Source organism: Lissotriton vulgaris, chromosome 5 (assembly GCF_964263255.1).
Source record: "Lissotriton vulgaris chromosome 5, aLisVul1.2, whole genome shotgun sequence".
NCBI lineage: Eukaryota > Metazoa > Chordata > Amphibia > Caudata > Salamandridae > Lissotriton > Lissotriton vulgaris.
Window position 1 is genome coordinate 1,451,743,416 of NC_141693.1, and position 12,554 is coordinate 1,451,755,969.

General features: G+C 44.5%; 1 protein-coding gene across 1 annotated transcript in view; it reads left to right on the forward strand.

Moving 5' to 3' along the window:
• The window catches only part of LOC147712731 (C4b-binding protein alpha chain-like), a 366,951-nt gene that overhangs the window by 66,082 nt on the left and 288,315 nt on the right, over positions 1–12,554 (forward strand). The window lies entirely within an intron of this gene.

Consider the following 12,554-nt stretch of genomic DNA (forward strand, 5'->3'; position numbering starts at 1 on the left):
TCGATATGGTTTTCAAACAAGATCAGAATTGGGCCCTTAGGAAGGACGGTCCTAACCTGCCTTAAACACTGCAAGGCATTCACTCTATAGATTTAAAACAACAGCGGGCCTAAATACACCCTTGTCTCAACCCATTGAGTGTGCTGATCTTTTTGGACAGGGCTCCGTTCCCCTCAAGTTCTACTCTATCCAGGAGCCCTCATGCAATTAGACTATCAGCTTCAAGTGTCCATGGGGACATTTCCATCTGACCATCTTTTCAAATAAAATAGATCTATTTTTGGTGTAAAACGCTGTGGATAAATCAATATAAGCTACCGTGACCGGATCGGTGGGAAAAGGCAGGAGACGAGTCTTTGTGAGGTGCAAACCAGGTTTTATTTGGCTAAACAAGCGGTCAGTACACGTTTTCCTAGCGTGGGGTCTTCTGGGCGACCGGCTTCTTTCTCTCCTACTCTTGCGTAGCACGCCTTCCTCTCGTCGACGGAACGGGCTCCTCCTTCTCCTTCCTTCCTCGGGCTCCGTGGTGACCCAGGCTCCGCCGAAGGGGAAGACACAAGAGAGGTGATATTAGATATCAGCGTGAACAACGGACAGACTCAGGGAAAGGGAGTGAGGGTAACCTTAGTGCTTACCAAAGTAACAGTACAGTGCAGGACGTGCGATAGGGGATTACACTATGGACTTCGGCGCCCTTCTACCCTTGTACCGAACCCAACCCGCTATCCGGTCACGCACCTCGGTTAGCCACGCCCCTCCAGGAGAGCGGCTGGGCGATACGAGTGTCCATTGGCCTCCTGGCTCCGTTGACCCCGGAGTTCTCGTCAGGATCCCTGTCCCGCATCGTCCCAGAAGCGGCTCTGCTGCCGGGGTGTCCTCCGTCCCACGCTCGGTTCCGGTTCTTGCCGCGTCCTCCGATGTTGCTCTCTCCTCCTCCAAAGCTCCTCCTGTCTCCACGAATACCGCTCCCGCCTCCTTCTCCGCTTATTCTCTCGCCTCCTCGCTCACGCTCCTGCTCCACGCCTCTCCTCTCCACTCACTGACCGCTCCTCCGGTGTACAGACACACCTGGTCCGGCGGGCGGTCTTCTATTAAAGCGTGTCCTGACTCCTCCTCCTCCATACTCCCACCTGGCCACTTAAAGGGTCCGTGGTCCAACTCCTCGTCGTCGCAGCTATACCTCTCCTCATACCTGTTCCAGGTAGGGGCCGCGGACACCTGAGGAAACAAGAGGGGGGGGTCACAGGTTACGGGCTCACTTCGGGGCACAGGGGGCGGGGGCCACCAGTGCCTGGTTACAGCTACATAAAGGGGCTTTTCTGAGAGAGGGCATAATCCCCCAACAATAACTTTAATATCACACAGTCATCTGTAGTTGAGTACTGTTCCGAAAGCCCATTTGGGCCATGGGTAAGATTCTAGCTGCAGTCACCCAGTCTTCTAGAAGGCCTAACAGATGCCTTGCAAAAATGTTACTTGAACTATCCAGCAGGGTAATCATGTGATAATTAGATGGCAGTGCCCTGTCACCCTTCTTAAGCAGAGGCAACCTTATGCTTCCTTTCCATGTTTCCAGCAAGTTTTCACCCCCGTTATTTCTCCAAACAATGGAGTCAAGGTCTGAGCCAGAGGAGAGGGCTGAGTTTAATAATATCAGCGGGAAAGCCTTCTTGCCCTTACGTGCTAGAGCTTTTCAAGCCTTTAACCAGTGCTTCAATATCATGAACAGTTGGGAGCTGGATGGTCTCATTGGACCCATTAATCTGCAGACTTGCCTGTAACATAATGGGGGCATTCACAACACCTTTTCTAACTTTGTACAGGTCTGAGATTTAGCTAACCCGAGTTCAATCGGGTATTGGCACTGCTGTAATATGTGTGGTGTGCCCCAGTATATGGTTAGAGGTGTGCCAAAAGGCCTTAAGGTTACCAGTTCAAAGGCAATAAATAGGCTTTTTCATAGGCTCTTTTTTCCCTCCACTATGTTTGCTGCATTTCCTTCCTGAATGCTTTCCCATGTTGATTGATTAAGCTCTTCCTATGTTCGCCACCTGCTCTGATCACCTCCCTTATGTTCTTCCTGAGCAAACTTTTGGCCTGTGACTTGTCCAGGCTAAAAACATCCTTTATGACATTGCCCTTTACAAGGCCTGTGGCAGCCAAATCCCTTATGGAAGAAATATCTTTTTCAAAAGCCTTTACTGTGTGTTGTGTGAAGGAGCGTTAAGTGGCTTCCTTAATAGGCCCAGTTAGAAATGGGGTCTCTGTTTGGCAGTAGTTTGCACACTTCTCAAGCAGGGACCCTCACTCTTGTCAGGATAAGTAAATTAAACCCCCTCCAGAATAACCCTTGCTCACCCCCTTGGTAGCTTGGCAAGAGCAGTCAGGCTTATCCCCAGAGGCAAGGTGTAAAGGATTTCCTCATACATATACACACACAGAGTAACACAGTGAAAACACCACAAAAGTACTCCACACAAGTTTAGAAAAATAGCCAATGTTTATCTGAGGAAAATAAGACCAAAATGAAAAGAATCTACCATAAACAAGTGAAGATACACATTTTTAAAGATTAAGTACAGTTATAGTGCTAAGAAACACAATAGCTCCGACTGGGGCTATATGGCATGCTAGATGGAGTCCTATTCAACAGTTTGGCGCAGACCGCAAGGAAGCAAGAGAGCATGGGCCGGTTGCGGAGTCACATGGACCTTGGTTGACCTTGCATAGCGCCGGGGTGGTGAGACATCGCTGAAGATGGTGCCACATCAGTTTCTTACTGCTAGGGAGGGGAGCTGATGTGTCAGTTCATTATTGTTGCTGGGTAGGTGATACGGCGTTGGCGGCAAGGCATCAATTCCTTACAATGGTGTGGGGTCAGTGAAGCTTGGAAGGTCAAGCCGCGTCAACTTCGCTGTGTGGATGTCACATCATGGGGCCACAGCTGCAGTGGCAGAGTCAGGGTTTGGTGTCACAGACGTCGGCGACACAGAACGCGGGACTCATGTTGTGGCAGGACTTCCGAGATGCTACGGCGGTGTCAGGCCTGTATTGTAAGTCACAGCTGTTGCACTCAGCTGGTACCACTGCTCTGGTGTGGGCAGCACCTCTGTGTCAAAGTGTGGCACCAGCTCTAAAGTCACTCTCGAATTCGATGTACTGGTTTCTTCAGGTTATCACACCAAACTCACTTCCGAGGGCTCAGGAACTGGATGTGGCACCACTTGGCAAATTAGGGCTCCCAGTAGAGGAGCCCCATTGCTGTCTTTGATGGCCCTGAGACTTCCAACAGAAGACAATCTCAATTGAAGCCCTAGGACAACCTTGGAAAGCAGGATGTAGAATGCAAAGTCCAGCCCTTTCACTCCCAGGACAGAAGCAGCAGAAGACCAGCAAAGCAGAGCAACCAGCAAAAGTGGTAGTCTCTCCTGACAGTAATCCAGCTCTTCTTCCTGGCAGAATGTCCTCTAACTAAAAGTGCTCTGAGTATATGGTGTCATAGGTCCACTACTTATACCAATTTCAGCCTTTGAAGTAGGCAAACTTCAAAGTAAAGTCTTTGTAGCACATAAGGCCTTGCCTTTCCTGGCCCTGGGTCCAGGCACACTACAGTGGGATGGAGACTGCTTTGTGAGGGAAGAGGCACAGCCCTATTGAGGTGCTAGTATCAACACTTCCCACCACTCTGGCTCGGAAAGACCCATTAGCCTGGTGATTGGGCATTAGAATATGCAGAGCACCTCGGCTCTTTTTGTGGGTGACTGTCTACAGTGAATTGACAGAGCCCAACTGTCATCCAAATCAGACGTGTAATCTAGGCACAGGCAGAGGCACAGAGTGGTTAAAGTAAGAAAATGCCAACTTTCTATAAGTCACTTCCAAAAGGTACAACGCTTGCACACGTAGCTGCTGCACTGCGAAAAAGAGGACAAGTTTTCCTCCTGAAGTAAACCATATTTTTCCAAAGTATACCAAATTAATCTATAGTATATGAAACAATATTCAGATATCAAGTAATCCATATGTTCAAGATTTGTGAAATCACTCTGGAGACAGCTAAATTGAGCCAGAATTCTTTATTCCGCATTTTCAAATGCCTTGTGCTGCCAATCCCGGCTTTGTACACAGGCACGTGCAATCAACCATCCCTCGAGCCGATACGTTAAAAATCCAATGCATTTCGAATTCTAATAATTCTTCATCAGGGGTAGCTGTAACAAATCAGTAAGAGCTACATAAACACCAATTCGAGAATAAGATTCACTCGTTATCTACAAAACATAATATCAGCTCTACATTCTTCCCAAATGTACTCGTGACAGACCCTAATTAACCCAGCTCGTGAAAGTACATGATAAATCAAAAGTAAAATAAACCAAACACTACAGACCTTTCCCCTTACACACAGAAAAGAAACTGTGCTTATTTACCTCGTGAAAACATGACTGGCATAATTAACAAGTTTGTGCCTTCCTTCGTATTAAAAAAATCTCCATCTCTTCTCCCTACCACCCAAACAGTTCTTAAAACCTCCTCCTGTACGTTTTCCTATTGAAACTCCTAATAATAAAAGACCTTGTGACCTGCTGTGTCCTATGATTGCTCATGATAAAAATGCTTAATGCTTACAAATCCCATGATGCTGTAACCCCCATCTGCGGAGATGAATCCCCCAATTAACAAAAGACCCCGCGACCCATTGTGAGAAGTGTGGCTCAGTGGTTAGAGGCGGCAGACCCGGAAGCTGGGATCGACCGTGGACCAGCGTTCGATTCCCCGCCTCGGCGGGTCTCGGGCTCAAAATTCCACGGACTCGATAATTCTCGCTCCGGTGCCTTCTCAACTCACGGGGTCTCACTCTGCAACTCTGGGCAATAGCTTGCTTAATCTCCACGACGGCCCCTCGCGGCGGGATGCCTGGCTTTCACCCTGTGGATACCCTGCCGGGGCCTCTCACAGGGGAATACCAGGACGGGTTCCCTAAGCAAGCGCCAGGATGCCCTTTGGGTGACAGGTTGCGCTATATAAATACACCTACATTTACATTTACATGATGAACATACCTAATGCCTACAAATCCCATAATGCTATAAACCCATCTTCAAAAAGGATAAACCCATCTAGAATAAAAAATATTCATGCTAAGAAATAATGACTTTAACATGTGTACATGTAAAAATATAAAAAATCATCGTTCTACTTCAAATATTTCCGTATCATAATCTTAATGCAAATCATATTCTTTTAATTATATGTGTTGAGCGTCTCTTAATTTTTTTTATCTCCTCTTTAAAGAAATGATGTACTGTTCAAACAGAATCGCTCTTTCAAAGTTCCATCCGAAGTCTTACGATATACTGCTGTCTGCACAGCGATAGTCTTCCAATATTCAATTGTTTATTCCATAATTTGTAGACCACTGGGGTGCACTCGCGTTGGGACGATTAAAGTTGCAAAGCAAGTGATGCACCTTTTAGAAGTGTCATTGGCAAGCCTAGGAGGGACGAAACACAGCGCTGTATTTGCACGCATTTATCCAGCAGTCTAAGCAAAATCTCACGATTAATTAAGTGTTAAGAATAGCGGGTACACTCCTTTCCTTAATTAATCGTGAGATTTTGCTTAGACTGCTGGATAAATGCGTGCAAATACAGCGCTGTGTTTCATCCCTCCACAGCTTGTCAATGACACTTCCAAAAGGTACAACGCTTGCACACGTAGCTGCTGCACTGCGAAAATGAGGACAAGTTTTCCTCTTGAAGTAAACCATATTTTTCCAAAGTATACCAAATGAATCCATAGTATATCAAACAATGTTCTGATATCAAGTAATCCATATGTTCAAGATTTGTGAAATCACTCTGGAGACAGCTAAATTGAGCCAGAATTCTTTATTCCGCATTTTCAAATGCCTTGTGCTGCCAATCCCGGCTTTGTACACAGGCACGTGCAATCAATCATCCCTCGAGCCGATACGTTAAAAACCCAATGCATTTCGAATTCTAATAATTCTTCATCAGGGCTAGCTGTAACAAATCAGAAAGAGCTACATAAACACCAATTTGAGAATAAGATTCACTCGTTATCTACAAAACATAATATCAGCCCTACATTCTTCCCAAATGTACCCGTGACAGACCCTAATTAACCCAGCTCGTGAAAGTACATGATAAATCAAAAGTAAAATAAACCAACACTACAGACCTTTCCCCTTATAGCCACAGAAAAGAAACTGTGCTTATTTACCTTGTGAAAACATGACCGGCATAATTAACAAGTTTGTGCCTCCCTTCGTATTCAAAAAATCTCCATCTCTTCTCCCTCCCACCCAAACAGTTCTTAAAACCTCCTCCCTCGCGTTTTTCTAATGAATCTCCTAATTAACGAAAGACCTCGGGACCTGCTGTGTCCTATGATTGCTCATGATAAAAATGCTTAATGCCTATAAATCTCATGATGCTGTAACCCCCATCTGCGGAGATGAATCCCCCAATTAACAAAAGACCCCGCTACCCACTGTGTCCTATGCTTGCTCATGATGAACATACATAATGCCTACAATTCCAATAATGCTATAAACCCATCTTCAAAAAGGATAAACCCATCTAGAATAAAAAATATTCCTGCTAAGAAAAAATTACTTTAAACATGTGTACATGTAAAAATATAAAAAATCCTCGCACTACTTCAAATATTTAAGTATCATAATCTTAATGCAAATCACATTCTTTTAATTATGTGTTGAGCGTCTCTTAATTTTTTTATCTCCTCTTTAAAGAAATGATGTACTGTTCAAACAGAATCTCCCTTTCAAAGTTCCACTCGAAGTCTTCCGATATAGTGCTGTCTCCACAGCGATACTCTTCCAATATTCAATTCTTTATTCCATAATTTGTAGACCACTGAGGTGCACTCGCGTTGGGACGATTAAAGTTGCAAAGCAAGTGATGCACCTTTTGGAAGTGTCATTGACAAGCCTAGGAGGGACGAAACACAGCGCTGTATTTGCACGCATTTATCCAGCAGTCTAAGCAAAATCTCACGATTAATTAAGGGAAGGAGTGCACCCGCTATCCTTAACACTTGCTTTGCAACTTTCTATAAGTGGCTTTTTCAGACCTGCAATTTAAAAACCAACTTCACTAAAAGTTCAGGGACACTAAACTCCAATTTTCTCTCAGCTCCCAATTGGCAGATACATATACACAATGTTACAAGGCAGCTCCAATGCTAATCCGTGGAAGAGATAGGCCTTGCTGTAGTGAAAAACTAACTTAGCAGTATTTCACTACCAGGACATTTAAAACACCGCAGTACATGTCTTACCTTTTAAATACACTGCACCCTGCTCATGGGCCTTCCGTTTGCCTCCCTAAGGGGTGCCTTAAATGTAATAAATGGAAGGTTTGGCTCTGGCAAGTGTGTGCCAGGTCGAAATGTCAGTTTAAAACTGCACACAGACACACTGCAGTGGCAGGTCTGAGACATGTTTGCAGGGCTACGCATGTGGATGGCACAATGAGTGCTGCAGGCCCACTAGTTGCATTTGCTATACAGGCCCTTGACGCACACAGTTCACTGCACAAAGGACCTACTAGTAAATCAAATATGCCAATCATGGTAAAACCAAATACCATTGCATTTTAGACAGGGAGCACTTGCACCTTAGCACTTATCAGCAGTGGTATAGTGCAAAGAGGCCTCACATGAGCTAAAATGAAACGCAGCACACAGTCAAAAACAGGAGGTCAGAGGCAAAAAGACAGGGGAAACCGTGCCAAAAAATTCCAGGTCTAACACACCCTCAGACTGTTTATAACCTTTTTAATTTGGCTGACCATGTGATTCTACACTCCTTTTTCCAATTCAGGGGCCAGCTATTAGGCCTCCTCTCTCTTTTCCTTGCCCCCACTAAACAGTGTGAGAACAAGAGGCTTAAGGTCGCTACCCCCAAAGTCACCTACAATGAGATCCTTCACCACACCAAAAAGCTCAGAGGATATGACAAAATAATGAAGGACCTTTATTTATTTATTTATTTATATGCTTCTATAGCGCAAGAATCGAGCCCGAAAGGGTTATCTCCGCGCTTTGACAGCAACAGGCTACGAAGGTACTGTATAGGCAGCAATCCTAAAATTATTTCTCCATAAACAGATTCATTTTTAGCATTTTTCTAAAGGTGAGGTGATTGGAGATCTGTCTTAGGCTAAGGGGCAGGTTGTTCCACAAGGCCGGCCCCACTGATGAGAGGGCTCGGCCGCCTTGTCTGGCTTTTTTAATGAAAGGTGGTTTGAGCAGGAGTAGGTTACTTGACCGTAATTCTCGTTCTGGTTTGTAGGGCTGGAATAGTTTGGCTAGGTATTTGGGGCCATTTCCAAATAAACACTTATGTACAGTGCAGCAAATTTTGAATTTAACCCGTTGGCGTATTGGGAGCCAGTGAAGTTTTTTCAACAGGGGTCCAGAAGATGTTCTGGGGGGGGCATTCAGAATCAATCTTGCCGCCGTGTTCTGGACCACCTGCAGGCGATTGATGGCATCCTCATTGGCCTGTATCAGAAGCCCATTGCAATAGTCAAGACGACTTATTACAAGGGCTTGAACCAGAGTCTTTCTGTAGGTGTCAGGTAGCAGGGGGAAGACTCGCCTAAGTAATCCAATGGTGTGAAAACAAGCACCTGCAATTACATTTGCATGTTCTTTAAGATTTAAGTTTTGGTCTAGTTTCACACCCAGATTTTTGATGGTAGGTTTAGGAGAGGGTACAGGTCCCAAATCTTGGGGCCACCAATCAGGGGACCAGAGCATGCTAGCTTTTCCGAAACACATTACTTCGGTCTTCCCGACATTGCACTGGAGGTAGTTGGCAGCCATCCAGTTGGAGATGGCCCTCATACCTTCCGCAAAGTTTTCCCTAACATTAGGGTCAGGGGCATGGAAAGGGTAGAGGAGTTGAGTGTCATCGGCGTCCGACACTGGAGTGAATCCGTACTTCCTCACAATCTCAGCAAGGGGGGCCACATATACATTGAATAATGTGGGGCTTAGACATGAGCCCTGTCAAATGTCGGTCAAGCCGGCTGAACTCCTGGACACCTACCATTAATTATAGTCATATTGCAGCTGTTGAGTAGGATCTCAATGTGTCTGCCTGACCGATTCCCTCTCTTACTCCCCAGGACCTGACAAGGAATATTCAGAAATCTCAGAAAAACTAATCACAGAAAAAAGAACCCTCAAGTCTCAAAAGTTGAGCGAGAGGGGTTATCCGAGAAGGTATCTCACCAACCCTCGGATATTCCTTTTATAGGACGAAATCCCTCACCCACCAAAGGTGGCATGCTTCATCACTGGGATTCTCCTCGTACCGGGTTGCCTAGTCCCGGCACGGGCTACAACCCCCTCCCTCATGGATGTTTTGTTTCTAATCAGAGGTATTCTAAATACCACAATGATGAGTGACAAATTAAGTAAGGCAAGAGGCCTTCACGATCTGGCAGCAGATCAAAGCACCTAGGGTACAGACTGAGACAGCGGTGTCCTTCCTGAGCTGCATACCAGGTTAAGGTGAGGTCTATTCTCCCGCAATAAACGTGTGTTACCAGTGAATCCTCTGAAAAAAAATATACCACAGATGGAATACAGGATCGCTGGTTTTGTATCTTTTTCTTTTCCTATTATATTTTACCACCTTTTTTTAATATCGCTATTACTCATGTCATTCGGTACTACTCTGGAACTTTGACATTTAATTCACTTCACAGCAGCACAAGTTGGTCCTGACAAAAGCCAAGACACCTCATTTTTAGGGTCAATAGGCTGAAAAATGTAGATCACTATCGTCACTAACTGCAGGTATATGTATCCCTGCCAGTGCTCTGTTTTTAATCCTAGCCCCAGAATGTGTCAAAAGTACATTACGTACATGGTAGCTAGTTTTACTCTTTCACAATCTCTTTTTTCTGGCGCTGCATCTCTCACCTGACTCGATTTGTCACTCATCATTGTGGTATTTAGCATACCTCTGAATAGAAACAAAACATCCCTGAGCTCCTCCCTCTTAGTGAGTTGGTTGTATCCTGTGCCGGGACTAGGCATCCCAGTACGAGGTGAAACCCAGTGATGAAGCATGCAGCCTTTGGTGGATGAAGGATTTCATCCTATAAAAGAAATATCCCAGGGGTTGGTGAGATACCTTCTCGGATAACCTCTCTCGCTCTCATTGAACTTTTTAGACCCAAGGGTTCTTTTTTCTGTGATAAGTGTTAAATTGGGGAGTCAACCCTTTCAGGTCTTTAAAATCTTCCTCTGAACCCCCCCCCATCCCTTTCTTGTGAACCGAGGAATATTCTGTGCCATATCTTTGTCCCTTTGGCTAGAGTCCCTTGTGTTGGTGGGGGGGGGGATTTTTCATTTAAATCACCATTCAAAAGAATAGGCACACAAGGAAAAAGCGCTTGAGTCTGGCTCAGCAAAAGTCCCAATTCCCAGAATAGAAAGTTTTTACCAAATGCCGGTGAAAATGAGCTACTAAGAATCAGGTTAGGGAATTTCATATGGTCCCTTCTAAACTGATCAGGGTATCCCTTTTTGTCCCCCTACAAGTTAAAATAGTGGGGAGCACATATATGGATACAACTAAAAATTTGGAGAATCACTGGGAAGGACGGACACCATAACAACATGCGTAGCATATACCAAAAAGGCTAGGCACCCAGCAGGTCTCCCAAAATGCCCCTTAACTGTTTTTAAACTAAAAACAACACAGTCATACAACCCCCATTCTTCCATTTGCCAGGTTTCTTGAATGGCTGCAATTACCACTTTGTTGACCTTGATAACTTGAATGAGTGACTCCAAGTTCCTTTTCTCGCTGGCTATGTTCCAGGACAGAAGATTTACCACTATGGCATCAGGATACCTGGAAAACTCCCATTTTGAGTTAATAGTCCCCGCAGACTCACTCTTCTCAGATGACTCCAACTGATTAGTGAAGATTTCCCTGCCCTCTTCTGTCTTCACCACTAAGACCTTTTCTAGGCCAACACCCTCCTGGCCTCCCACAGCTAAGGACAGGGTCCATGGTGGGAAAAGGAGGGATAAGACCCCTACCTGCCCCCCTGCCTCGTAGTGGCCATTGACTTAGATTGTGGTCAAGCCTACAGCGGGATAGGTGAAGCATAAATATCAAAGCCTGCCTGAGCTTATCTGAAAATGTCAAAACTTCTTCCTCCACCACAGTGGAATAAAAATGAAGCCATGTATGAGGCCATGCCATGGATAACTCCCACTAACTACTTGGCATTTATGACTGACAGTTACCGCCCTCAATTTGTTTTTATGTTGCTACCACGACTGCCATTTGACCTGACGAACATACCATTAAGTAACAAGATAAGGAGCTGAACTTTTTTAAACTCAACTTTGGGATTTTTGAGAGAGACGTTGCTTGTTCTTGAACACAGGAGTAGGATGAATTTGTGGTTCCTACCAATACAACGAAACCCAGAAAAACATTGATCTTGTTGTTGCATGTCACATTACTGTCCACCCCGTCATATTAACAGTGAGAACTACATAACTACTGGACGGTCACCACACCAATACCATTGCACCCTTTTGGGGTGCAATGGTTCTACTGTTCTATGAATAATTACATTGTCTGTAGATACAATTGATGTTTTCAGTGTCAATTCACATACTGGAAATAGATTAATTCTCTATACACACCAAGCTTCAGTGTTTTAATGCTGTCCATAAATCAGAACAGCCATTGTTTATTTGCTAATAGTGTTATGATATAATTTCAGATGTTCTTCATATGTACATACTTTTGTACCTTTGCTCATATTTTTCAACCATGCTGCCTCAAGCTATTTTGTTTTTTGCTTGAAATTTTTAAGTTCCTAAGGTTGGCGGTCCACCAAGGTATCATAACACCACTGAACTAAAATAGCCACCTGCTAGTCTACCATCCATAACTGTGAGTTGCCCGCACAGTCCTCCAAGCATTATGCAACACCTTCTGGGTCACTCCTTTCCAATTTTCTTAAGAGATATGTGTCTTTTGAGTTTTCAATAGGAAGATAAATCTGAGGCAAAAATTTTAATTGCAAAGTAAAAATGATCAGTGCAGGTAAAGTGTTGTAGGCTCAAGATCATACACTGGACAATCCAAACGGGGCCTAAATATACCATAGGCCTAAAAGAGCAGTAGTCATTTTGGAATTCTGATCTTCTATCTGGATGTTAAAGTCCCTGAGCGGAAGAAGCGTGTAATTATTTATGATGTACTTACTCTGAAATTCCGGTAGACCCTGGGCAAAACCCCCATCATAGCTGGGTGGTCTGGAAGTCAGCATAACCAATTGACATTGTTTAGTGCTACTGTGGATTTGCCTGTTATTTTTCTGAATTGGCCTTAAATATGACAATAACCTTGCCTTTTACCTCATCTCTGTCAGTTGTAAAGATAGCCAATTTAATCGCAAGATCATTGGAAGGATCCAACCAAGAATATGTAAAATAGAAGCAATCTAAGGTTTGAGGTG